This window comes from Pezoporus flaviventris, unplaced genomic scaffold (assembly GCF_033815535.1).
Source record: "Pezoporus flaviventris isolate CSIRO_AGI_PZ_B2104156 unplaced genomic scaffold, CSIRO_AGI_Pfla_v1 ptg000096l, whole genome shotgun sequence".
In the NCBI taxonomy this organism is placed as follows: domain Eukaryota; kingdom Metazoa; phylum Chordata; class Aves; order Psittaciformes; family Psittacidae; genus Pezoporus; species Pezoporus flaviventris.
Window position 1 is genome coordinate 131,261 of NW_026892644.1, and position 26,502 is coordinate 157,762.

The window sequence follows — 26,502 nt, forward strand, 5'->3', positions numbered from 1 at the left end:
GGGTGGGGGAATAAAGAAGATCGGGATATGATAGACGCCACCGAAAAATGGCAGGAGAATAATGTTTACTTTTGAATATATGGCGCGCTGCCAGGTTGGCGCTGGTTTTTAGGTTAGCAGAGGTTGGAGGAAGGGCCAGACTGAGGCGTGGCTAGCTGCTGTCAAGGAAAAAAAAAGAGCTGCAAATTGCTGTTCTCAGCTTTTTTTCCTCTCCTCCACACCCCCCCTCCCCCGAAAAAAAGGCAGTGCTTTCTCTTAAGGCTATTAAAAATGATGCAGAATTTTAACCATCTGCTGAACTGGGTACTCTTCGCTGGTGCTGCAAAGCTTTATGTTTGCAAAGGGAGGAAGGAGGAAATTGCCAAACCTTCCAAATAGAAAACTAATGTATTTTTTTAGCATTTAAATATTTCAGGAAACAGGGTCTTTTAAAGAAAGATTCCTTTTATTTGCGAATTGAGAAATGGGTATTAACAGAATCAAAGGTTTTTAGCCAATTGTAATGGGTTGCTAGAAGAGACACAGGTGTACCGCTACAGCGCAGTGCGCTACTGCTTTACAAATGCAGTGTGAGCAATATAATGCTCAAGAAATAGACGGTGATATTTTTTGTAGCATTGTGATTTTTCTTTTCTAAAGCTTGCAGTGGAAGTGTGTGAGATGTACCTGAAAGCAGCAGTTTCTTTATACTTGATGTGTATGTACATATTGGAGTAAAATTATTTAATAAGGAGCATGGGGACTGGCAAAGGAATCGTGTCGCTGATACACAGTCTCCTGAACTACAGTAGTATGTCCAGTGCGCAGAGGAAGACTGTTTCTAAATAATAATAGATAGGAAAAATGCTTTTGAAGTGGTGAAGCTTAAAGGAGGAAATAGAAGGTATCTTTAATGTGGGATTCTTACTTCTCAGAAATTAGATTAACTGTTGAAGTGCCACGAACAGCAAATTAAATATTTCAGATATTCATAAATCAGAGTATAATGTCTGTCTCGAGTAAGAGGTAGGAAAATTGGAGGTTGTTGCCTCATAATTCACCTACGTATTTAAGATCAATTAGCAAATTATAGGAAAAAGAGATTGTAGTGGAGTATCTAAGGCAGGCAGTTTCTTTGAAAATGCAGTTTGGCTTTTCTATTTTAAGGTCTGTCAATACTACATTGTTACCTAAAGCCACTGGTTATTATTTGTAACTGGGAGGGCTGTATCTTCTTTTAATGAAACATTTACAAATTAATGTTAAGAAAGGCATTTACTTTCTGAAGCCAATTGGAGAGGCCCGGTTAGACCTCTTCATTCAATTTTAATTAAGTGCACACACACAAACACACAAACACACCCCCCCCCCCGGTATATTATCTGTGTCTTGCAGATTAAGTGTATTTTCTCATTGTTAAAGTTGAAGATTGAGGGCTGTATTTTGTCACCTGTTGCTTACCACAGAAAGAAAAGGGTGGGAGGGGGAGCATATAGGGATCATGCAAGGTTTTGCTCAGAACTTGCCGTTTGCCATTTCATTACCGTTTGGTACAAAAAATAGCTGTTTTTTTCCCTCCGCTTTCAGGTGCCACATAAAATTATACAATATGGTTGCTTCAGGCAGTGCCAGAGAAGCATAATGAGGTGTTTAGTCACAGTTTGGATTTGGTATTGGTAGAAAACAGTGCAGGAACTGTGGGCTAGATTTTCAAGTAATCCAAGGCTGCCTAAATCCCAAACTGGTATCCAGGCAATACAGAGACACTAAATTCTCTGTTTGATTTTGTTAGGCTGTTATGTGATGAACATTTTCCTTTTCTTGCAAGGTCTCAGTATGGCTGGGGATATTGGTGGTGTGGTTTGTTGTTTTGTTTTGTTTTGTTTTTCTCCTTCTGTTAACCCTTGGATTTCTGTTTGCTCCTTTTCTCGCAGAGCACCTTCGTAAATATGAATGCAGTCCTGAGTAAGTGTGCTTTTCTTATCTGGAATAGGTGGATGGGAGGATTTTGCAGGGTGAATCTTTATAGACCAGTAAAATACTAATGTGCTAACATTATTCCCTACTTTGGAGATCTGGATTTAAAAGTCAGTGCTGCTGTGTTTGGGAGCACTCGAGTATGATGAGAGGTGCACGTATCACCTAATATTCTGCAGTTCAGAGAAGAAAGATTTCTGCTTGAATAAACATGTCTACAAATACTGTAGTACTAATATCATTCTGTAAGTTAATTGGGTTTTACTGTTGTGCAAAATGCAGCATTATGCAGGCCTTGAGATTTCAATACTGTATATTGGAAGCCTGTTGGGACTATACGAACTATACGTAGGACTATATGAAACTGAACAATCTTTAGTCATAGAAAAGTGTATCATTTGTTTATAAAAATGTTCTTCTGTGGGTATGGAATTGTACACTAATAAATATGTCGTAGGTGCTGGGATTACAAATTTTAGACTTGCGTTATTTAATATGCTACCTGTAAGATGTGCTATCCCCTAACACACATTTCTATACCATTAACATTTTTATTTTAATACTGGTTTGCTCTTTCAGCAGACACAATAGCATGGAGCTGTGGATTCGGATTCAGGTTACATATTTAGTTTTACATTTACATAAACAAGCAGCTTATTTTAATACTAATTTCACAGCCCTACTGATAGCTGAACAATAATTGTGCAGTTGTTTGTAAAAAAAAAAAAAAAAAAAGCTTAAGCTGCTGAACCCTAAATACTGTATTTTTTCTTTGTTGTTGAATGCTGGAGCTGCTTATTTGAAAATAAGTGGGTGTTTTTTGAGATTCTGGAAAAACTTGCTTTTATCACTTTGTATTCATATTAAATATTCTCTGGTTAAATAGAATATGAAATGTAGTGCAATTACAGTGTCAATTAACTAATGGATTAAAGCCAGCAGATGATACAATATGCAAAACTGTTTATAGCAACAATCAATTTCCAAGTAGTTCTGTGCACTGCTGAATTACTGATAAAATAAATTGCATGAGATATAATAAGAGTAAGGACATGTTGGGTGATACTTGCTATGCAGTATCATTGTTAACTATGGTAAAGATACTGTGATTCAAATAATATGATAACCTGGGTGAGTTTATAAGTGATGCATAACACAGGAAAGTTTTACTCAAATACTATTTAAAAAAAAATTTATTATTTTTTAAATAAAGTCAGAATTAACAGATTTGCCTGAGTTTCAAATCCATTGAATATAGTTTCAAATCCACAGAACAGGCTGAAGAGTCAACCTCTGGAAGGTCTTTCTAAGCTTGTCTGTTGCTATTACAAAATACATAGGCTTGCCTGGAGATACTCTGAAAAGCCTCTAATTTGAGAATATTTCCGTTACCAATAGAAAACATGTTATATTAAATTCTGAAAAGAGATAGAGGGCTTGATTCTGCAGTCAGCATAGAACACTAATTCTGTTTCCTGTGATAGGAACAGAGAGCCAAATCGGGCCTACCAAATTTGTTTCAAATGAAACAGAAAATGCAAATGTATGTGCACAGATATATTGATTTGTTTCTAATCTGCCTAATTAAATCATCAGTGTGGTATCTGGTGTCCGTTAAAAATGTGTTGGGTTTGTGTTTTGGTTTTTTTTTCTTTCTAGGGCCTGGCTTAGAAAGTTATTCCATGGTCAGTGGAAAAAAATGAGGAAGAGGAGGGTGTGGCTGCTGCTCAGAGTATCTGGCCCTGCAAACGGGCACTAACTTATGAAGACGCGGTCCTTCGTCGTGACAAAGTGAGGCTTCTTCCAGGTAAAACAGAATTTATTTACACTTTTTTTTAAATCAGAAATCAAGAAAGCACACAATCGTTTTATTTCTTAATGCATATTTCTGAAGGAATGTCAGTTGTCCTCACCTGAGTTTGGTAGCTTTATTCGCATCTTGTTTTGTCCCGGATTTCTCAATTCTTTCACTAGTCATGACAAAACCCAACAAAAACTAGTTTGAACTTTTATAGAGTAATGAGGAAGGTGGTTTGATGTGTTGTTTATTCTGGATATCCGACAAGGGACCGATCTGGTAGACTCTAGAATATGTCTGTACCCATTTTAATTTTTATTTCCATGCAGCAGTATGCTGCACCATTAGCCCCTGAGCTGGCACATATACATACAGATAATTTTGTCTATAGTTCTTTATATTATTATGGCAATTACAGGATCACAAAAGTTTGGAATGAGACTTTGAGATTATTTTCAGGTAACAATTCCTGTGCAATGGGACTTTGACAGTGTTTCCAGTTTATTATATTTCTAAAGACATACTCCACACTTGTTACAAGGGCTGTTTGTTAATAATTCTTATTTACCATTTGTGTCCTGTGTAATTGATGTAAAAGCAATTTTTCTGCAGTGGCATGGTTTTATCACTCATTTTTTGTCTCTGCTGCTGCAAATGTTGTGCAGCAAATGTATTTTGAAAATGTGTGACTCTTAATGATGCCATGAAGATGGAGCTGAAGAAACTTCTTCAATAGCATAACCACTCAAAGGTGTGGTTGCAGAATCTGCTCCCACATCTCTTGTCTTGAATTTGAGCTCATCATCTCTTAATTACGTATCCTTGTTTTCCTTTGAAGAGCAGCAGTGTGTGGCTTGTGGTGAGGCTTTTTCACAGCTTGGGTGAATTGTTAGCCACAAGACTGAAGGCTAAGTGTAGCAAACCACCATGCGAGTGGCAGTATCCCAGGATCTGACACACATCTTGGAATGTCTTGTAATTATTAAATGTTTTTTGCAAATAATTATGTGTGGATGGGGAAAAAGATAATAAAACAAACAAGGAAACATGTATAGTAAAACAATGTCTTATAATTTAGGCTCTTGCTGATTATTTGTGGTGAGGGGAGGAGCAGGTGGCAAAGTAAACGTACGTGTGTTGAAGTATTTTTGTGAAGTTTGAGCAATGCATTGATGGCATTGTTACCAGGCACACAGTAGCTAGCTCAGAGGATGAATAATCTCTCTTTAACAGTGAACTTGTCTATTTTTTTTTTTTTGCCATTGCTTTTGGCCATAGGAAACAAAAGTAGAAATTACTGCATTGGATCAGATCCACAGTCTAATTAATGCTAAGTCTACCCTGACAGTTCCTACAATAGGGTGATTGGTAAGAGAATGGAGAGTGAAGACAACCAACATTTGATCCTTTTGGAATACCCTCTCCTTGTCAGAAAGTGGGCCAGCTAGATCCCTTGGCCCATGGCTTTATCGTGGCGTTGCACAAAGGTCTTTATGGTCTTTCCAGCAAACAATCCCATTTAACACTATATTTTTCTAGGCCATGAATAGAACTGTATTTTTTCAGAGTCCCACTGATGTCCCTTAACGACTGATTGTGGTGCTGATTTTCACATTCTCAGCCTGCACTTTGTAAAATAATTTATTTCCGTAGTTTGAATTTACTTCTTATTTAATTTAACTGAATGATCTCCCATTCTGGAAGACTGGAAGTAGGTGAGAAAGTCAGGCTACAATTCCTGACTTTCAAAGTGTGTATCTGTTGTTTATGCTGTTGCTCATGTGCTCACTAACATGAAGAGTTTAATAGCTTTATGTCTTCATATATGGCAGTCTTTTTGTAAATCAAATCATTTTAGTCATCTGCCATTGCACTTCTGTTACTTCTGTAGCTTAAATGAGGTAAGGTAAAAAGAACTGTAGATGGCATTCTCCATGAAGTTATTTCCCTGGCAGGCATATATTAGAAGGGTAATATTTTCAATACAGTATTCCATGCTTTTTTGTGTGCATCGTGAAACTTGGCTTATTTGACACTGTTTCATGTACATAAAAGCTTTTGTCAACCTGGTATGATGGCACCCGGTTCTTTTCTCTTTGTCAAGAATGTTGCAGTATGATTTCCTTAGCAATTATGAAAAACATATTTTCCGTGTTTCACATCCACTCAACTTTACTAAACCCTTCAGTAACCCAAAACCACTCCTGTCAGTTGTCAGTTTTGCCATTCTGTTTTACAGCTGATCTTCCCAGAGTGCTAACTAAAGTTAAAAGCTGGTACCAGTGTCGCTTCTTCATGCAACAACTATTAACCTTTCTTCTTCTTAAAATGTCTTTTTATTCCTACATTTTACCTTTGGCTTCTTAGCTCATTTTTAATCATGACTCCAACTTTCAGTCATGATTGCTTTGTTTTCTTTATGGTCTTTATGAGACACATTATCAAAGCCCTTTTGAAAGGCCAAATACATAATAATTTCTTGTGCAGAAGCACTCCTAGGAAAGACATATTTTTCATTATGTTAGCAATGTTGTTTTTTCTCTCATTATGTAATCTTTGCTTAGGCATGAAAGTTATAATCTTTCAAAAGTAGCCTTGCAGACAGTTTACCAAATGCTAAAATTCATTGGCATGTAATCTAGATCATCATTTGTGGCTTTTTTTTAAGGAATGCTACCCTTTCATTCCTGATAGGAGAGTGCATATTTTTGTTGGAAACCCTGCCTCCAACTTTGAGCTACTTCAGACTCCAGTGTATGTATCTAGTCCTGAGAATGGCTTGCCTTTTAATTTACCCAGTTATTTTAGCACTTTCTGTTCTGGTATCTGCTGCTCCTTCACCCTTTACTTGCAAAAGAATTGATTAATGGGCTTTGCTGTCTGGAGGGAAAAGAGAAGAGAATTTGATCACTTGAACATCATAGGTTTTTCCACCTATATTAATGCAAATAACTTCTTTCTAAGATGAAAAATGCCTTTGGGTCAGTCTGTATTTCTGGGTATCAGGAGAAAAAGAGCTGTATCCAGGAAGTTGAGGTAAGTTCAGTATTGCTCCACCTGCTCGAAAAATGGACTATGCAAGAATTTTGTGTTACAAAGTCATGTTTTTTCTGGTTTTCTGACCAAGAAAGGGGCACCTTATTTCTGTAACTTGTTAGAGTGTGGGTTTTACCATCTTGGAGGGACGGTGCTCTTGGCTGGTATGAAGGTTAAAGAGAACTGGAAAATGAAAGACTAGGAGGTATAATGTTGAGTTTGAACTGGAAGAAGTAGTGGGTGTACAGCTTTGGTTTTGCCCTTTTGTTTTTTTAAATACCTCAGATCAAGACCACAGCTAACAAGAAATGCTAGTATAGCCATACAGGGTGAGAAAGGGTGAGTTTACTTTTTTTGCATCACTAAATATCTCAAAGTCATAATCAGCTGTTATCTTTTCTGCAGTGTTTTGCCTCCTCTTTATTCACTCCCTTTGTTTCCCAGTACTATTTCAAACTTGCCAGACAACTGTTGTGCAGTTTTCTTGCTTCTAATGTATGTCAGTAAATTGTCCTTATGTCTTTGGTTCAGTCCTTATGCTCCTAATCTCCATTTTTAAGTATTACTTTCTAAGTAAATTCTTTGTTCTAGTTCTTTCAGTTCAGTGCTTTTGTTTTTTGAAAAGCAGACCTCTCTGCCTCAACCTATTACAAAGCTTTGCTCACTACTCACATTGCCCTTGTCCACTTACTTCTTCTGCGGCTAGAGATTTTGTTACCCTTTGTTTTATTTTGGGTTTGGGTCTTTTTTTTTGTGGTGGTTATGCTATGCCTGCATAATCTTTCATGCATAAAAGCCAAGTGTTCCCATTGAAGTCAATGGGAAGATCTGGTAAACATTAAACATACGATGTGGCAATATGGTACTGTATTTCCAGGTAGCTTACTTTAAATACCTGCTATACATCTTTTTTTTTCACTATGTACTTGTTTTGCTCTGGCCACAAGCTTTTCTAACTTTGTTGTCTGTCAAGGCTTTCTGACTCTACCGTTATTTTTTCAACTCCTGGTATATAATAGAAAGCTCAAGACTTTTATATTAGATTTCAGGGAACAGCAATCACTGGAAACAGTATTATGTGGTTTCTCCAGGCACAGAAGTGGACAGGTCAGAAAACATAGAAGGGAGTCTTGAGTGCCAGTCTTTCACCTACCTGCAGTGGGAATACTGCCCATCATGGTTCAAACACATGGCTTGGAAGTTTCTTCTTTACACTTGGCCATGTTGGAATCTGTTGTGAGCCATCTGGGCTAAACCCTGTGCTTCCCAGTGGGATGTGTATGCTAAGAAGGCTTTCTCCTTTTGGTTTTCCTCATGACAGTAAGTTTCCCTCTCTTCCTGCTGGGGTGAGAAAAGATCTGAAACTATAAGAGCAAGGAACAGCAGTGGTGGGTGAAGAACGAAGTGATTTTTTTTCACCAACAGAACATTATAAGGCAAACGTTATGTTACTTTTATTAGTTTCTTGATTTCCTTTATCTGTTCATATCCATTTAAAAACACTTTAAATGCACAGGTTCCTGCTATAAAGAAACCTGCAAACAGGGAAAGTGACTGAATGTCTTGAAGAGGAGTGCAAAGAATCTTCCTTCCTCAGCCTGTCTTGTGGGTGAGGGTGCAGGGCTAAACAGAAAAGATGGAAAGGGGCAGAACATACCAGTGTGAATGCAGGCTGGGTATAATGAGACCCCAGCTTGCCACACTTCATGCATTAATTCATGTTATGAGAGACTAGAAAGCTGCATGTATTATTGTGGGTTCAAAAACAGCTATTTTGCACAGAGTATCTGAGAACTGAAGGACATGCTCTCACCCCTTCCCCCATACAATCCAAGCAGCAGTACTGTGCTGCTCTTAGTTTTTGGAGGACCTTAGTTTTTGGAGTCTGGCACTCCTTGTTCTCCTTTTGAAGTTGCTGGCATAATGGGTGATCCAGTACTGATTTCAGCTGCATTTAGCCCCTGTGGGGTCTGTCTGTGGTGCTGAGCTCCCAGTGCCAAAGACTTTGATCAGCCTGGACCCCCTGCCAGGCCTTATTCCTATTATTTTCTTCTGGAACCTCTAGCAATGTTCAGCTTCATCAGAAGTGCTTCTGCCTGAGGGTAGAGAAGGGAAATATCTGATTCTAGACCACTCCTTTCCACATGCTCTTTTTCTCCCATTCTGGCGGAGTAGCTGATAGTAACATCTGCAATCCCAGTGAGTGATACCGCCACAGATGAGGGAACCAAAGCACAAAGCAAAGGTTGGGATCATCCAGCAGGCCAGTGGATTAGAGGGGAGAATGGAAAAGAGACAATGCAGCATGCTATCTAATTGGCCATGTTGCCTCCCATATGTTACCAATGCAGCGTTCATTTTGCGGTTTCAAGAGATGCTTCTGTTAATATATTTCGGATTAATAATAGTGTTCTAAGATACTATAAAAAAGTTGATAACAGAAAGCTTAACAGCCAAAAGAAGTGCTTCTTTAGCCTGATGAAGCCTAGCTATCGACATATGTGAATTCTCATAAGCAGCATATTTTCACTTTATTTTCCTTGGTTTCTTCTTTTCAAGTGAACCACCCTGGAGTTTGCAATTGCCAACAGCTACAGGCAACTTTTCTGCCTATCCACATACTACGGGATGTTTTAAGATTCTCATTGATAATAGCTACAAAAGATTACACTTTTAAACAACCATTTTAAGACCCAAATAATTTTATAAATCAACTCAGAACTTTTTGAAGGAAATATAAAAGACAAAAATAATTGCATTGAGGCGATGATAGTTTTCACTTAAAATGCTTCAGTAACTTTAAAAATAACTTAAACCAGCTGGCTAGCTGTGCAGAAATTAACCTGGTTTTGGAAGGAAGGCCACATGAAGTTTGTACAGACTTTTGCTCTGGAAATAATTGTCCCATTGAGCCTTGGCAGCTTAAGGTGTCTCTATTTTGAAGGGGGGGTTAAGGGGGAAGTCAAATGATTTAGTGACTGAAGAGAGTTGCCACTTGCCTGAGCTCCATCCCTAGGGATATGACCTTTTTAATCCTCTTTAGTTAATGTATTGGTGATCTTTACTTAGGCAGAGTAAACAGTGCTGTTCTGAACAAAGGGGAGGTCATGCTTCCTACATTACACTCTGACCCCGGGGTCACGGCCTTTGTTCCCTTCTCAATGGGAATTGCTCTCAGAGGGCCACCACAAAATGGAGAACTAATTTAGGCACGTGCTGGCAGAGAATGGCAGAGTATCAGGTTTGCCTCACCCGAACCTCCGAGTGTGCAGCAGCCACCGCGGGAGGAAAAAGTCAAACTATTTCAAAGAGGACATATTAGCTCTTTAATTATCAATGGCCATGGCACTTAATCCCTCGTTGAGCTAAATATATTGCTTAGGTCTTCCCCCCTGTGCCAATGCAGTTTCACTGTTTTCAGACTTTAAACTTCTCTTTTTTTCTCCCCACTGGACTCTTCCAAATGAAGCAGCATAGACTAGTGAAAATTAGACTTTGTTTCTCTTAAAAGAAAGAGAGAAACTTCATGGTAGTTACAGCAATAAACTTGGGCCTCTGAGGTCTCAAAATCAGCGTTATTTCTCGTCCCTAAAAGAAATGTGATGCTGTGTCCCAGAAGATTGTATTCATCACCTTTTTCATAACGTTTTCTTTGTATTGCACCAAGTAAATGCACACGCATGTAATGCAGAGCTCTCTGAAGTTGACCATTGTAAGCATGGGGTACTAAGCCAAAGCGAGCTAGGACTTTGTCATATTTATCACTAATTTTATTCAAAATGCTGATTTTACTTTTTTCTTCTTTCAGAAGCAACTGGTGGCAGAATGCGATGCAGCTCATTTTTAGTTGTTGTGGCCAGGGAACATATATAAACATGGAAGCAGAGATAAATTATCTGGAAGGGTTGTATAGAGAAAACCATCACCTTTCACTGAAAGATGTTTATTATTTTTTATCTATATGCCGTTCTTTGCTCAACAATAAAATCTGTGAAATACAATGATAGATCATAAAATAATTAAACTGTAAACACATACAGTCAGTTAAAACTGCTTTTTCCTACTTCTTCCTTCTAAGAAAGAAAAAAAAGCTCATAATTTTCAATGACGGCTAAGTTGTGTAAAACACAGCAGGGTTAGAACTGAGCACAAGAGATAAGTGTGTGTTGGGGGAGCTTATAATGTTACCATCACAAAAAAATGAGTATTGCTATGATAGTATGTTTCAAGGCTTCTGTGGCTGTCAACATGAATAAGGTCAAGGTAAATATGTGCATGACCAAATTTTAGTGCTCAGACTTGGATATTTCTGGGCTAACTTCATTTTTTTATTCTTTTTTTTCCTTCTCTCCCTCATGTTTTATATTGCTGTAAATCCCTGGAAGACTACCATATTGGCATAATGGAGTACAGGGTGGGTTCACCCAATGTTCCTAATGGTTTAAGGTACAATCCTGGAAATGCTAGTTTACAGTTGTGTTTCTCTTTCTTGACTCCTTTTAGACTGTTCTAGTAGTAAGCAGTAAGCCATCCTATAGGTACTTCTTGATCTGTCTTATGTTCAGTTGTGGGCACCTCTCGTGTTCAGTCCACCCTTGTGAAGCAGGAGGCTTAAACATGCTGGAAGTGGCTCAGTCCTGCTCAAAGGCTGGGAGGAATTCACAGGCAGGAGGTCTACAGCACCTCTGCCTTGCCCACAGCATCCATTTCCCAAGGCTTTTCCCAGGCACAGGGCAGGGCTGGACAGAGAGCCTGAGGTGGTGCTGCTGCATTTGCTACACAGATTTGCCTTCTGTACAAGACTCTCCTTTCTAGAGAAGAGAGCATGCAACTTTTTCAGACTGTTGCAGACTTCCAAGTCTTCTTTTTCCTCCTTCAGATTATGTGCCATAACATGGATTTGCCCGATATACTGTAACTCTCTTTCGTGCAAGACACCAAAATTTTATCTCAATTCTTTCTCTTCCCCCTTTTTAATTTGCTTTCTTTGCATTCGAGACATTTCAAATAGAACGTTTTGTCTTTCCTTTTGGTTTTCTTGAAGTTGTTTTATTTAAACAAACACTTCTCATAATCTACTCTTAGATTTAAAATTGAATTCTGTAATACAGCAAAATAAGCTCTTTAAACAAAAGAAGTGGCCAAGCACCTGAATCATGTTGCCCTTTTAATGGAAAGCTGCATTCAAAGAGAAGCCAAACGTGAACTGCAGAGCTATTACATGAGCAGCAAGTGACTCTGACTACAGCACTACTGAAACTAAACATTCTGTATCCTTTATTCTTACTTGAAATTCCCAAAGTCCACTAGCTTTAGCCGTAACGGAAAGCAGAGGGGAAAGGAGGGAGAACTACCATATCCATTATCCAAGAAAAATACTATTATCAGGTTAGCATGCATATATTCCTCACTTGTGTTACCTAGTTATAGTTAGTGTGTTTCCTAACGATAATACAAAGTCCATCCCCTTTCACCATGTGTTTTTCAGTACTAATACTGCTTTTCTGTTATGTCCAGGATTTAAACACTAAAGAGAGTGTCAAGGCAATGTCAGTTGCATTTATTTTGGTTTTGGTTTTTTTTTTCCTCTTAAAGTATTGATACGGTTGTGCTTTGTTCGGAGGTAATGAGCTGTAGAATTTTAAAATGTGGGTAGCTGCTTAGAGTAGAAAAAAAAAGAAAGATCAAATTTAAAAATACTTACTTTTCCTCAAAAAGATATTGCAACCTTACAATAACTATATAAAGTGCCCGGTTCAATGGAATACTGATTTTTCTCAGTGTGTATAACTATTTTGACATGCAATATGATAATCTGTCATAGTAAAAACGCTTTTTCCAAAAGCTTCTTACGGAGTGGAGCCTTTTGGAAATCTTTTGCTTTGAATGTTCTTGACCAAAACCTCTCAGGAGTTGAGGTTATTTTCCTAACTGTTTAAAAAAGAGCTTTATCCCTGGCAAAGTTTGGTTAATAGAATGGGCAGTGAATAGAACTTGATTCCTCAGCATTATTCTTTCTGACAGTTGTTTCTCCAGCTAGTGTACCTCGTAAAGCTTAATGGTGGAGAAGACTTTTCTCATTTCCTAGACAAAGGTGTTACTGAAACTAGAAATACAAACTTTAAAATTATTTTTCTGAATATGCTTATCAAAGTTGTTTCCAAATCTGACCCCTGCAGTGAAAATTAAGTAAGAACCATTCACATGCAAAAGCTTCCTCTGTTAAGCACCTGTTGTACACTTGTCTATTCCACTTTTAATATTAAGCCATTTCTATTATTCCATTGATTTCCTTCATCCTTTGGACAATGATTTGCAATACATTAGTTCATGTGAGGAGAGAAAAAATAAAGAAAATGAAAGAAGGTCCTCTAGACCATGGGTTTGGTCAGGCTTCAATTGTACTATGGAAAATATTGAGTCTGTTACTTTTTGAAGATAAATGTTTTTCTGAACACTGGTCTGCCAGATATATATTTAGGCTCGCTGTAACTCAGCAAAATTTATTTGCAGTAAATGCTTATTTGCCTGATTTGTGTTCCAGTGGAATCTCTTCTTCTGCATCTTTCCTTTGAATACTTGATTAAAAAGAAATATGTGAAAGTTTCAAAATGCTACGTGGGTACAGATAGCTGCACATCTTACACTTGGGTGTGTGGTTTTTAGATTAGGAAGAGCAGAAAATCCAAGACAGACTTCAGCTGCACCTGTAAAAATAAAAATGTTACTTCCCTATGAAACTGCACTGCTGTATTTTTCTGTGGTAAGAGGATCCCATCCTCTTATGCTTTCCGCTGGCATTATCCACTCTGGAGAGAAAAATGCATGACAGCCTCAAAATGGCGTTCTCTGTGAGGGAAAGGCAAAGACGAAAGCCAGAACAACATAGCAGTTCCAGCACAAAATGGCCTTTTCCTATAAATTTCTTAGACTGATCAAGGTTTTGGCTATTAGCTGGCCAGTAAAAGCTGAACAGTAATACAGTAAATCTGATATTCCTATAAAAATCTTTCCCTGTATGTATGGGATACCCATTTGACATATGAGCATGTGTATAAGTACAGTATTAAAGCAAAATTGTGTTTTGCAAGTCCCCACAATGCTTTCCGCTCTGTGCTGAAAACTCATAGCACTGCCAGCTGAATGCTGGAACAACGTTTTGGTCTGTGTGTGAAGTGCTTCATTAGAGGAAATCCGTAATCTTCATGTGAGTCTCCATAGTTGTTTCAGGTCTAGTACAGAAACAAGCTCTTACACTCAGGTAGTCACAGAGCAGTTAGTTGTAGGTGTCCTCCGAATGTTATCGATGAGTTGTTACGATGCTGTTGAAGGGATAAATTACTGCTGATGTAGTGTTGTTATGATCAACTTCTTTCATTTAGTTTATGCTGTATTTTAGATATATTAATATTTTTAAAAGACATGTTTATTTGCATAGCTAGGGAAAAAAAAAAGTCAGTCCTGAACCATGTCTTCAGTGATTTTCCTGTTAGGATTCAAATGTAACCCTTTGTTAGTAATCTTTAGGCTGTATTATTGTGATTTCTATTGAACAGTATTAATATAAAATTAAAATTAATTTACAGTGTTATAGTATTCATACTTAGTTGGCTGTTCTAACATGAGGCCATAAATGCATACATACACATACATGTCTATCTTGAGTATAGGTCTAGCATATTGCACACAGCACACATGCAGAAGAGATGAAGTACGAGATTTTGTTAAAATGGTTGTTGAGGGAAGGGGGAATCGTTTTAATTTTATTACAAATAAATGGAGGAAGGCCTTGGATGACAACTCTGATTTTGGTATTTGGCTTCAAAAGTTTTTAAGAAGCAGATGCATTTCTAATTGAGTCAGGGAGGGTTCCCTATTTCAGCCCAAGTCTCACTGTCCTGTTGCCACGAGGAAAAAAAAAATCTCTGTCTTTTTTCCCCTGCGCAGTTTTCTGATTAAGTTACTTGTTTGCACTAGAAAAAAACACTGTGCAGTTCTCTTGAAATTTTTGGTGAACCAATGAAAATTTATTGCATTACATTTCTGTTGATAACATTTTCTGGAATTACAAATTTAAGCGTTGACCTTTTAACATTTCAGTATTTTGATCATCCATCTAACGTCTCCAGAAAAACACATTTATGCCCTAGGAAAAAATGGTTAAATTTGAAACTTGAAATTTCCATGGCTTAGTCACTGATATCCCCTGGGAATTTTTAGTATTCTGAAAAGGAAGTGTTTTTAAGCAACTGAAAACCATAGTTCACTGAATAAATCTTGAAGCAGTTTTTCATGACTCCCCCCCCCCGCCTTTTTTTTTGTGATGCCAGTGTTACCATTCATATTGTACTTTAATAAGTGTAGACAGCATAGTAAAAGCTCCTTTGAATGTTTTCTTTATAACAGTATTTGTATTGGTTTTGTCAGGTTGTAATAAATGTCATTAAAATAACCTTTATTAAATTACAGCATGCATTTTATCTGCATAGATGCTGATTCGTCTTTTGAAAAGCCGAACGGGAAATTATAAAAACAAGATTTTTGCAGTAGACTTATGATTTGCTAGCAACACTGAAATGACTCTGTCTTTAAAAACATTTTACATGCCATGTAATGTAAAGGCAATTAAGACTGAAAGGTCTCTCCTTTCAGAAACGATTCCTTTCAGAGCACAATGCTCTGAGTTTCGGCCTTGCTGGTGCTGCTGCTTCTACTTCGGAATCCCAAAGCTGTATCCCCACCACTGCAGCTGCTGGTATTGGAGTGAGTTTAAACTTCTGATGCACGCTACTTAATGCTGTGCCTGGTTTGCAGCCTGTATTTGGAAATGGGGCAGTTGTCCCTTCAAATTTGCTAGCATCCTTTCTGCGTATTCTGTCATTTCTGTCAAATGTGAAATGTGTGTGTATAGAACACGGAATGCTTAAATATATCTCTCTGTAGGAATACATCTTTTTGGACAAAGGAAATGCGGAATCATGTGTGTGTGACATTTTGTTTACTAAAACTGAAAAGTAGCAGAATACTGTTAAAGCTGAATATGTAAATTTAGACATCCCTTCAAAATGTAAGAAATTTAATAATGCAAGTCTGACAACTTTAGTAAGTATGACAGACAGAAAGAAAAAACTCAAATGATTCCCTGGAAGACAGTTCATGGAACACAGATTCTTTGAAGTACTAAACTGAAGATGGTGTTCTTTTTTTCACAACTGCAACTGATACAAAGAATGTAGAAGCCTGTATTATCTGTCCAGATAAATAAATGTATACTTTCAGTAGGTTCATTATTCTCTTGACATTATACTTTAGGATAATAAAAATGGTGTGTCAATATTGTTCATGTTAGGTTGGTTGGTTGTTTTGGGGATTTTTTTTTTTCAGGAAGAGAGAGTTATATTTGCCAATATACTCTGTGACAGGCTGAGATTCCGGCGATATTTTAGATAGCCAAGTTAGATTGACCAATCTAAAATGCACCTTATAAACTACGTATTTTAGCTTTAATGGGATAAAAATAAATGCTAACTTGAACTGTAAAATGGAAGTTGGCAACATAAAATAGATATGATACTAATATTCAGCTCATAAACAGATTGTGTGTTTGTGAATTCTGTATCTATAACCATTTTGGGTTAAGTCTCAGTGTGTAATTGCAACTATGCTGCGACAGTTACTGTGATGGAGATCCCTTTTTGTTTTCTTAGAATTTATCCAAATTTTTTTTTTGCCTTTATTAACATTTCACTACCAAAAAAAATCACTAAGGAATTTCTGTTGTATTCCCCCCCCACACACACACACCCCTTGAAATTAACTTTGTTCAGGATCGTAGTGCTCTGCTGTAGTTAAAAAAATAGATGCTTTTAATACCAGAGAACTTGGCCACTGAACAACTCTTGACCAGTTTAAAAGCCTTTAAGTAATTCACAATATAAAGGTATTTTAGTCCCCTTTTAGACCTAAGAAATGTTAAGTTTTCATTACAGGTTTCATCGTGTACATTTGCTTGATTTTTGCAGCTTAGCATTCTCTAAAAATGCACTTTTTTTTTTTTCCAGTGTAGTATTTAGCTTTTTAGATTTTTTTTTTTTTTTTTTTTACATCTTCCTCTTCTATAATTTTTCCCTTCCAGTAGCTATTTCTGCGAGGCATCCCATTTTAACTAGACGTGCGCACTGAAATAAGGGGAGGGCTGTGTTTTAAAATCCAGTGGCTTGTTTTAACTCAGTGCTCTAGTGATACCCGGAGAAAAGTACTGCCAAAGGAGAGTATTTACAGCAGGAGAACTAGAAATGCCAGTCACTGCTGAAGGTACAGAAATACGGGATGGTAAAAATGTCTCTGATGCTTTAGCTTTAGTGAGCCTTGCCGGTAAGTACCCAGCGTCTCCCCCGCCCCTAGGCAGGGGTGGACGTGCTGCTGAGGGGAAAGGCAGCAGCTTCTCCTCTTCTCTGGTCGTTATGAAACTGTTGCTGCCACTTTCCTGACTGTTCGGCGAGCTGGTGGCTGCCGCAGCCAAGAGCTGGCTCCAGCAGGGAGGACTGAGGCTGGTGGGGCCGCCGCTCACCTGCAGCTGGTAGGAGCGGGGCCGGGGCGAGGCCGAGGCCGAGGCCGGGACGGTGGCACCTGTGGCGGGCAGGGCCTGGCCGGTCCGGGCGGTGAAGGGATAAGCGGCTTGTCGTGGGCTAGCAGGGAAGAACGAGAGACAGTGCTCCAGTGTGGAGCTGCATTGTCTGTTCTCAGCGTGAGAAATAAATTACAGTCTGTCAGAGCATGACTTAACAGTGCCAGGGGAAACTGGCTGCATGGTAAAGTTTAGTTACGTTTTCACTAAAATGAAACGGTGGTGTTTTAGCAGCGGAGGAAAGCTTGATTTTCATCTGGCCGTAAAACCAGACGTGAGTATTGCTTAGTTTCCAGCTTGCACCTCCTTCACAAATACGTATTTGCAGTTCAGTTATTCTCCAGGAACTTTGCAGTGTATTTGTGATAAATAAGTAAAGCCAGTAAATAAGATCCTGTCTTGGGCTTTGATTTGCTGCTGGTACTGATGCAAATTTTAATCAGTAAGCGTGGTACAGAAGCAAAATATTAATACCATCAGTTTGAAATGTACAGCTCTGTACAGTGAAAAAAGGGAAGAAAAACAGTTGCAAGATAAATAAAACAGTATCAGTGCACCCTTAAAAAACCTGCTAATGCAGTGCACTGTTTAATCCTACTTTCTTAATAAAAAAAAAATAATTGTAAAACAAAACACTTATGCTACTGCAGTTTCATTTGTTGATGCCAGTTCAATGCCAAGTTTGCTATAAAGCATTACAGTTAAAATACAGTGTACTGAAGGAATTGGTTTTGAAAAATGCTTCATTATGTTTTGAGAGGAAGAATGTGGAAATATATCCTTGGTCAGCTTGCCTTTACAGTTCAAATTACTTCAAAATTGTCTTTATTTGATATTTAAATCTTCCCCTCCTCCCCCCCCCCCCAATTTAATATGACACTGATCCATCAGAATTAATGTTATTCAACAGAATAGGACTTTTCCGAGTAAGCTGTGCAATGTGCAGTTACCATCCTTCCTATGAAATATACACCAGCTATAATCCCACAGAGCACCTTTGGTCCCTTTAGGGAACGATAGATGAGACTGCTTTGCTTTTTATATATATATATATAATATATATATATATATATGTTTAATTATTACTATTTTTAATCCCTGGAGAGTGGCTTTAAAAAGAAATGCTCTCTATGTTAAGTAAAGCTATTCTTGGTGATCTTTCTTATAGCATATACTGGAATTATTTTAATGATACAATTAAAAAAAAAAATCCCAAAATATGATTTAAAACTTTTCTGGATACCTTAAACCCAAAAAAAAGAAATATAAATTATTGGATTATTTTTTAATTTTTTAAATCTGTACCAAATCTTTTTTCATTAAACATTTCTGGCTGTTGTTAGATTAGAAACCATCCCTTATTGAAAACTTGTATTATTTAGACAGAAAAAAATCGCTATCTGTTTAGAGCTGACCTCAGTGTTGATGTCAGTACCGCACAAAACTGAGATGAAAGAACAAGAGATACCACTTTGAGTTAAAATACAAGCAAATAAATTAGTGTATAGTAGGAGTATCTGTAATGAGTTTCCAATAGACAGAACTTGTGATAAGGGGAAAGAGAGAGGTTGTAAAATTATGTAATAGTATAAACTGTGGTGTGAAAATATTGGCTTACTACTATGTACATGATTTGACTTATTCAGGCATGATGAATCTTAAAATAATTCCTCCACTTCCCTTTTTGGAATTCTATTTCTATTACATGAAGCTTACAAGTTGGGCTTCATGTAATTGTATTCCTCTTTCCTGAATCCGTATTTTTTAGTACTGTGGTAACCTAAAGTTAGACGACTTTAAATCTTATTTTACGAGTATGGTGACAGATATAATGCATTTATATATCTCTCCAAAGAAAGATAATTTTCATTGCATGAATCTAAGCCATTATTCTGTAAAGGCAATGCACTTTTAACCCTCCAAATGCACCAGAATTAGCCCACTTATGAAACAGGCAAAAGCAGAGTTGAGACTCAGCTGCTTCCACATCTACACAAAAAGTGAGAAAGGAAAGGATAAGTATGGAGAGTAAAGAACAAGAAGGTCTGTATTTTTATATAGAAAGTACAAAAATAAATAAGGAGCTAAAAATAGTGGCTAAAAAAAAGGAGGGAAAGTCATTCAGAAAACAGATTAAATGCAAGTAAAACACTATCAACTAAACTATTCATATACTTGAATCTGATCCTTTCCTAAAAAAAACAGGTCTGTCTTTTATATTATATGGGCATTAAAGTTGTTGAATGCGTTTCTGCATATAATCTTTTTTTTTTTTTTATCTCCAGTGTAGGGTAAACATTCTCATCTGTGCATGTTCTGTTAAAATAAATATCGGGAATGTCATGCCATTATTTTTAAACAAAAATGGTGAGAGTTTTAACTGGACATTGTGGCTGTCTGCTGCAAAGTATGTTATCCAGAAACTGCAAAATTGCTTTTACTTTTTAACCACCCACAATTTATGCACACACATCCTCTGCATCCAACAGTCTGTATGCAAGAGATACCAGAGTTATTAGAAGAGGTCAGAATTACTTGATGTCATTTTACCGAAATAAAAATTTGTGGGAAAGATACAGTTTAAATATCTTGTCAGCTATGTCCTGGTAATCTCTAATGTGCTTTTACTACAACTCCCTAAAAATAAATATTAAAAACATTTTGTGGTTTCACACCATTAAAAAAAAAAAAAAAGTTGGTAGGGGTAAACCATAAAACATATATTTGGCTTACAAAAGAAATGTTTATTCTCCTCAGAATGCCAGTGGTTGAGCATTTTCTTGAGATTTGAGGCTGGGTAAAATGTGTAGCAGAGGTTCCTTAAATATGCCACTGCAGCAGTCATTCACGATGTGGCACAGCCAGCCAGTTCTGAGAAACCCACATGTGCCGCCCTGTACTTTCTAGACTTGGCTAATATTGTGCATTTTAATAGAGCAAATGTGATTAAAGTCAGGCCTGAAAACGGAGATGGGTTTTCATATACTCGGTAGAAAGTATGTTCCATCCAGTACAGTATATACTATTCTTGATAGTGCTTGCTTTTGCCAGTCTTACCAGTTAGGCAGAGTACATACAGCTCCTGGAACAGCTGTATTACAAGCTATAATGTAAATTGTATGAAGTCTTTGTCACTATCATAACCACAGCAGATTGTTTAAATACTGCCTTCAAAAAATCGTGTGAGTTTGTGAGAGAAGGAAATACATCTTAGAAAAAAATCTGTGACTCTGAAGACCCCTGCTCCATTTTGCAGGATAGTATATTTTTAAGCTGAAGGTTGGAGAGCAGCCTCTTTGGATGGGATCTGAGAGTTGCAAGGGATAGAAACTCACAAATACCAGTTTTCTTTTTCCATTGCAATTTTTTTCCTATCAGCCCATGATCAATATTTAGAGGAATAAGATATCAATTAGTATCCTTTTTTCTTTTATTTTTTTGTCCTGAAGAGTATTTTACAAAGTCTTAGAAACACACAGTGTTGACTTTTCCAGTTAGTTGAAACTGCCTAGCTGCTTTAAAAATACATCAGGAAAGCAGTGATAGCATAAGCAAAATAAATATTAAATGAGAGAGACAACTATCACTTTCCTTAAGTATCCACGTAATCCTTTTTTTCTTATGGTAACATATTTTCCACAAAGAAGACTCTTCAAGGTTGGATCCTGTACAGTCTCCTTCCCCCCTCCCCCCCCCCTTCTCTTTCCCTTCCCTCCCCATGTAGGGCAAATCAAATGCTTGACAACGTTTTTTGTTAGGAAAGCACATTAAAAAAATGTTTTTTGAATATACCAATAACAGAAAAAGTATATATATTTTTATTGCAAGAAGGAGATTTCATTGGTTGAATGAAATGGCGAGATGTGACGCAAAAGGACACTTGGACGGGTAGAAATGCTGATGTATGCCAAAGCAGGCGTACCAAGAAATGCTGTTGCTATGAGAGAAACAGAGGGAGAGAGAGGGAGAGGGAGAGAGAGATCGTGAGAGAGCAAGTTGTGGAGGCCTTATTTTTTTCCTCTTTAGCTTCTAGCAGTGAGACTGCAACATCTTCCCTTTCTAGCAGGGAGGGTTTAGAGCCTTTCAGTGGGTATTTTCATTAGACCAAGCATGTAGAAGAGGGGAGGAAGGCGAGAGAGATGCAGGTCACCTTAGAGTACAAAAGCAATTGGAAAGTAGGAGGCTGCATATACTAAGCCAATGATCTGTGCTATGATAGATATACAAATTAGTACGACAGATGAAGCGGCTTAGCTCATTATCCACCTGATGGTATTACGACTTACAGTTCAAAATTACAAAATTAAAATGCACATGCACACAGACACAGACAGACATATATTTATAATGACCCCACCTTTTCAGCTTATGAATTATCCAGCTGGGATACCGACGTCTCTTGTGTAACATTCTTAAAGAGCTGCAATAAATTCACCTTGTGAGTCCATTAGCCAGAGAATGGAGGGGGAAATAATTTGCAGGGATTTTTTTTTTTTTTGTCTCTCTTCTTCGGCAAGGGGGAAAAAAGTTTGTGCTATGAACTTAGCCTAGCAGCTTCTGGAACGTGAGCCAAAAGGGGCAGGAAGTTGTTTTACAATAGCGTTACAGTGATCTGCCACAAATGGAAAAAGCCAAATGTTAGAGTCGGCAAAGAGAAAAAACATCCTTCTCCCCCTCATTTCCCTCCTTTTGCCCCTGAAGAGAGAAAAAGAGAAAGGAACATCGAGCTAGAAGTTCTTTTTCTTTTTTAATTACTTCTTGTAAGTAATGGAAAGATTATCTTACTTGCATATTCCATGGCAAGCATGAGAGAAAGAAGTATCAAAGGGACGTTTGAAAAAATGCACTTGGTAACTAGCAACGGGACTTTTGGCACAATTCCTTGAGTTTGCTTGAGGTTATGGAGGGGGATGGGAAGAAGAAAAGCAAGTCTACACAGTACGTTTTCTTTAAAAGAGGGGAGGGGGAACAGAGGAGAAACTATATAAAAACTTTTTTTTATAAAAAAAAAAAAGGAAATGTGTGTTGATCCTCTGAAGCTGAATCCTCAGGCATTTGTGGCCCGTCTTTGCAGCCCGATATGTTTTTTTGTGAGTGTGTGTAAGCGCTCTCAATCAAACAGCAATCATGGCAGCTGTTTTTCTTCCAGCACAGCAGTTGAGCTGTCTCGCCCAAATGCTTATCAGCTTTTGACTCGGTGCCAAGATAGTTATAAGGGCCAAGCAGCCTGAGCTTGGCTGTGCAGCTGGTTTAGAAGTAAGGGCATGAGAAAACAAAATCACCGAGGTTTTTTGTCACATGCAGTATTTACTTTTTCAAAGATTCATTTGCTGCTCTGTGGGTTTGGGGTTGTGTGGTTGGTTTGGGGTTTTGTGTGTGTGTGTGTGCACTGCAGTTCCGTGGTCCTTGTGGACTGCTTCACTACAGAGAGGGGTCTAGGTGCGTATACATATAAAGGGGAGCTCTTCTCTCTGTTTTAATCCCGGAAGATATTTCCGTTGGACGTGTCCGTCCCGTGTCCGTCCCCCCCCAGTTAAAAGCTCCATTAGCCGCACTGCGCTGTCAACCGTGCTGCCATTGCGTGGGTGCATTGACATTCCAGCGCAGCCCCTTTCCTCCCAGTTGCTCTTTTCCTCCCTGGGTCTCATCCTAAACTCCGGGGGAGGGAAGGGAGGTGGTGCCCCTGCATGGGCGCTCGGTTCCCTCCGCTGTGCTTGCCTCCCTCTGTGCCTGCTGCGTATGATGGAAACGAGCCTGCTCACGCAGGGCCGTGCCTCTCTTTCATCATCAGCTCTAGCCCTCTGCGTTTAGCTAGCTCACGTCCTCCTCCTCCTCTTCCTTAGCCAGATTGCTCCAGTCGCTCACAAGGGGGAGGCTGGGCTCTGGAAAGGGAAAAAAAAAAAAAAAAGAAGGTTGCTGCTGCTGCTGCTCGCATTCCTGCTGCAAGGGCCTCCCCTTCAGACGGCCTTTGCCAGAGCACAACTTTTGAAAACACTGCGAATAGGAGCGCCTTTTTTTTTTTTTTTTATTTCCCCTCTTCTTTATTTAACCCTCCTCTTCCACCGTTTTAGAATGGAGCTCGTTTTCCGTCTCTCCTGCGCTGTGCTCGGCTCCACTGTATATCGCAATGCTGAGGTTAAAGCGCCAAGTATTTTCCCCTCCGCTGATCCTTTTTTCTATTTCCCCTCTCTCTCTCTTCCCTCCGTTAAAGGAATTGATTTCTTTGACCGAGCAATGAATCGGGCTTTGCTAGTTTGTATGCTGCGAGAATGAAGGCTTTTATTTGTGATTTTCCTCCCCCGAGTATCAGTGCACAGTGCTGCTTATGGTACAAGCCTCTCACTGTGGCTGGCTTTCTCTTTAATACAAATATTTTTAATGGCTTTAGGTATCTGCGCCATGTGAAATAGTGTGGATGATATCCCTCCAAACCCCTTGTAATCTGACCATGTCTGAAATGGAAATATGGGGGGGGGGGGGGGATAGGGTTGTTTCGTCCTTGCAAACCTCTCCCCCCTCTTTCTCTGCTGAGGAGGGAAAAGGGGATGTGCAGTAAAATGCCGTCTCTGGGACAGGTGCCAGCTCCTAGACAAAAGAAGTAAAATAGGCGGTAAAGGGGGAGTCGGGGGGGGGGGGGGGGGGGAATTAATAGCCAACGAAAATAGGAATTGAAAGTCTCCGAGAGGCTGCGCTGGCGAAAGTGATGGTGCCTGACTGGCCTTTTTGCTGAATATTTGCTTAGCGATGGGTGGAAAGGAGAAAGTTGCGGCATACTTTTTATTCTCGTCTTCTCTGCAGGCGTTCGGCAGCGTGAAGGAAGGGTGGAGGGTGCCTTCTTTCTTTCTTTCTTTTTTTTTTTTCCTCCTCTCTTCTTCTTTTCCCTCCTTTCTACTGAATTATTCATAGTGTCAGTGGTGAAGCCAGGACTATTAGCATGCATCAGACATGCTGTTTGTCTGTTTGCTAACATTCTTCATTCAAGACTTGTTAACTACCAGACAAGCTTAACACGCTTCTTTTTTCCCCCTCCCCTCCTCTCCTCTCTTCCTCCGTCTCTCTCTCTCTCTTCGCCTTCCCTCCCTCCTTCCCTCCCTCCCCTCGCCCCTTCCCTTCCTTTCCCTTCCTTTCCTTTCCCTTCCCTTCCCTCGCAGCCGCCCATTGTTGCCGCCGGGCGCTGGCAGCCGGGGGCAGTTGCGGCCGGAGCGGGCGGAGGAGCGGCCGCCGGTTGCTAGGTAAGGACCGCCTTCCCCTCCTCTCCTAGGCCTGCGTGCACTTGCAAGGGCGAGAAATGCCACAGAGCTCGCTCAGTGCCTTCTGCCTGCTTTTCCAGGAGACTGCAGAGCTGCAAGGTGAACACCAGCACATCGGCGGCTCCCCGGGCTGGCTCCCCACCCTGTACAGGGTAAGCTGCTTTCCCACCGCTTCCCCGTTCCCCCCTTGACGGGTACCCACCAGCATTTCGTGGTTGTGTACCGCTACGATGGCATGAGCTGCCAGTACTTATCAAGTAGGGAAATTAAGTTTCAGAAACTACGTGGGTATCGGCAAATTGGCTCGTGAATGCCTATTAATTTCTGATTAACCAGTAGTACCTTACCAGCCCGGCAAGGTTTAGGCTCATGCAGGGTGATCGCTTGCTGGCTATTAGGGATGTGATATACTAATATTTGCTATTGTTGCTGTTTTTAAGGTTCTCTTCTCCCTCTCTATCAAGTCTGCCCCTCCCTTCGCTAGTCTGTTTAAAAGCAGCAAGCTTCATTTTCTTAGCAGACAAAGGTCGATCACAGCTTTTATTTCTGAATGCAAATGTTCTAGGACTTGTGCCAGTCTTGCCTTCATTGATTACAATATAGCTTCTTTCTTCAGTGGCATTTTCCCCTTCCTTCCCCCCCTCCCCCCCCCTTTTTTCCCCCTGTATTTTATTTTAAATAGAAGGAAGCGCAGGAAAAGAAAGTTGGGTGGTGCAAGTTTTTATATTTATTTAATATTTCACTATGTTTGAAACATCCATGTGCAGAGCAGCTCTAATGCAGCTGGTATCAAGTACATAGGGATTTATGCAATTTGTGTGTGTATACACAAGGGTATGTGTTCTCATTGCTCAACTAATATTTTTTAAGGTAACTATGTGATGATCTTTAGTAATTGTATCGCATTACACTTTCCTGATTGTATTAGCAATGTGAATTCGGGCATAAATATTTTCAGGGTTCATATAGAAGAATTATAATACCTATCATTGCTCAGGATTACTTTATAATGAACATTTTTTTGTCATGTATTTTTAGAATACTATTTTTCATGGCCTTTAAAGGTCTTTAAGGGCCAAAAGTGCGTTTTCTTCTTTATCTTTTACGTGCGCGCACGGGCACATGCTCACACACACTCCCACTCTCTTTCTCTTGCTCTTTGGGTGTTAAGGAAGGAATTTATTTTAAGTATAATACTTAAATATTAGAATAATGCCATTTATAGATCAAAGTAGCATGTGGATGTGGATATACTGAGTTAGGCACAATTTGGCAGTTAGTTGTACACTTAAGATTTATTACTACTATGAAATTGCCAGACCTATTGCAATACTTACTTTGTATTCTTTATATAGACAAGTGCATGTGCAAATTAAAGTATCTGGAAATAAAAAATTTTTGAAGACACTTTATGAGGAAACTAGACTTTTCATATGTATTTGTAAAACAAAATGCTTTCCTCTACTCTGAAAAAAGGGAATGTTTTTGTAAAATATTCTTTTCCCTTGAATTTTATTTATAATCCAGGAATTAAATTAAATATCAAAACAAATCCAGATAAGTTTGGTTGTTTGTGGTTGGTTTTTTGTTTTTTGGTTGTTTTTTTTTTTGTTTGGTTGTTTGGGTTTTTTGTTTTTTTCTCCATTTTAAAAAAAAAACAAAACACAAAACCAAACCTTCAAACCTTCAAAAATAATTAGGAAATACCTAGTGACTGGTACCAAAATAGTTTTTAAACTCGGGCCATTGACAGCATTGTCTCAAACCCATCTCCGTATTGGCAATGCATTTGAACTGTTTTATGGCAACATAAACTGAAAAACAACTCATAACTT

At 38.7% G+C, this 26,502-nt stretch overlaps 2 long non-coding RNA genes across 2 annotated transcripts in view; both read left to right on the forward strand.

Annotated features, from left to right (window-relative positions):
- The first annotated feature begins 1,359 nt into the window (after positions 1–1,359).
- Positions 1,360–15,569, forward strand: LOC133281179 (uncharacterized). Its single transcript, XR_009747412.1, has 3 exons — positions 1,360–1,944; positions 3,616–3,763; positions 15,443–15,569. It is a non-coding gene; the product is annotated as an uncharacterized LOC133281179 (long non-coding RNA).
- An 8,480-nt stretch (positions 15,570–24,049) lies between these two features.
- LOC133281178 (uncharacterized) overlaps positions 24,050–26,502 on the forward strand; it is a 90,749-nt gene continuing 88,296 nt past the window's right edge. Inside the window, exons 1-2 of the long non-coding RNA XR_009747411.1 lie at positions 24,050–24,649; positions 24,748–24,819. This is a non-coding gene — a long non-coding RNA (uncharacterized LOC133281178). The remainder of the gene's footprint in view (positions 24,650–24,747; positions 24,820–26,502) is intronic.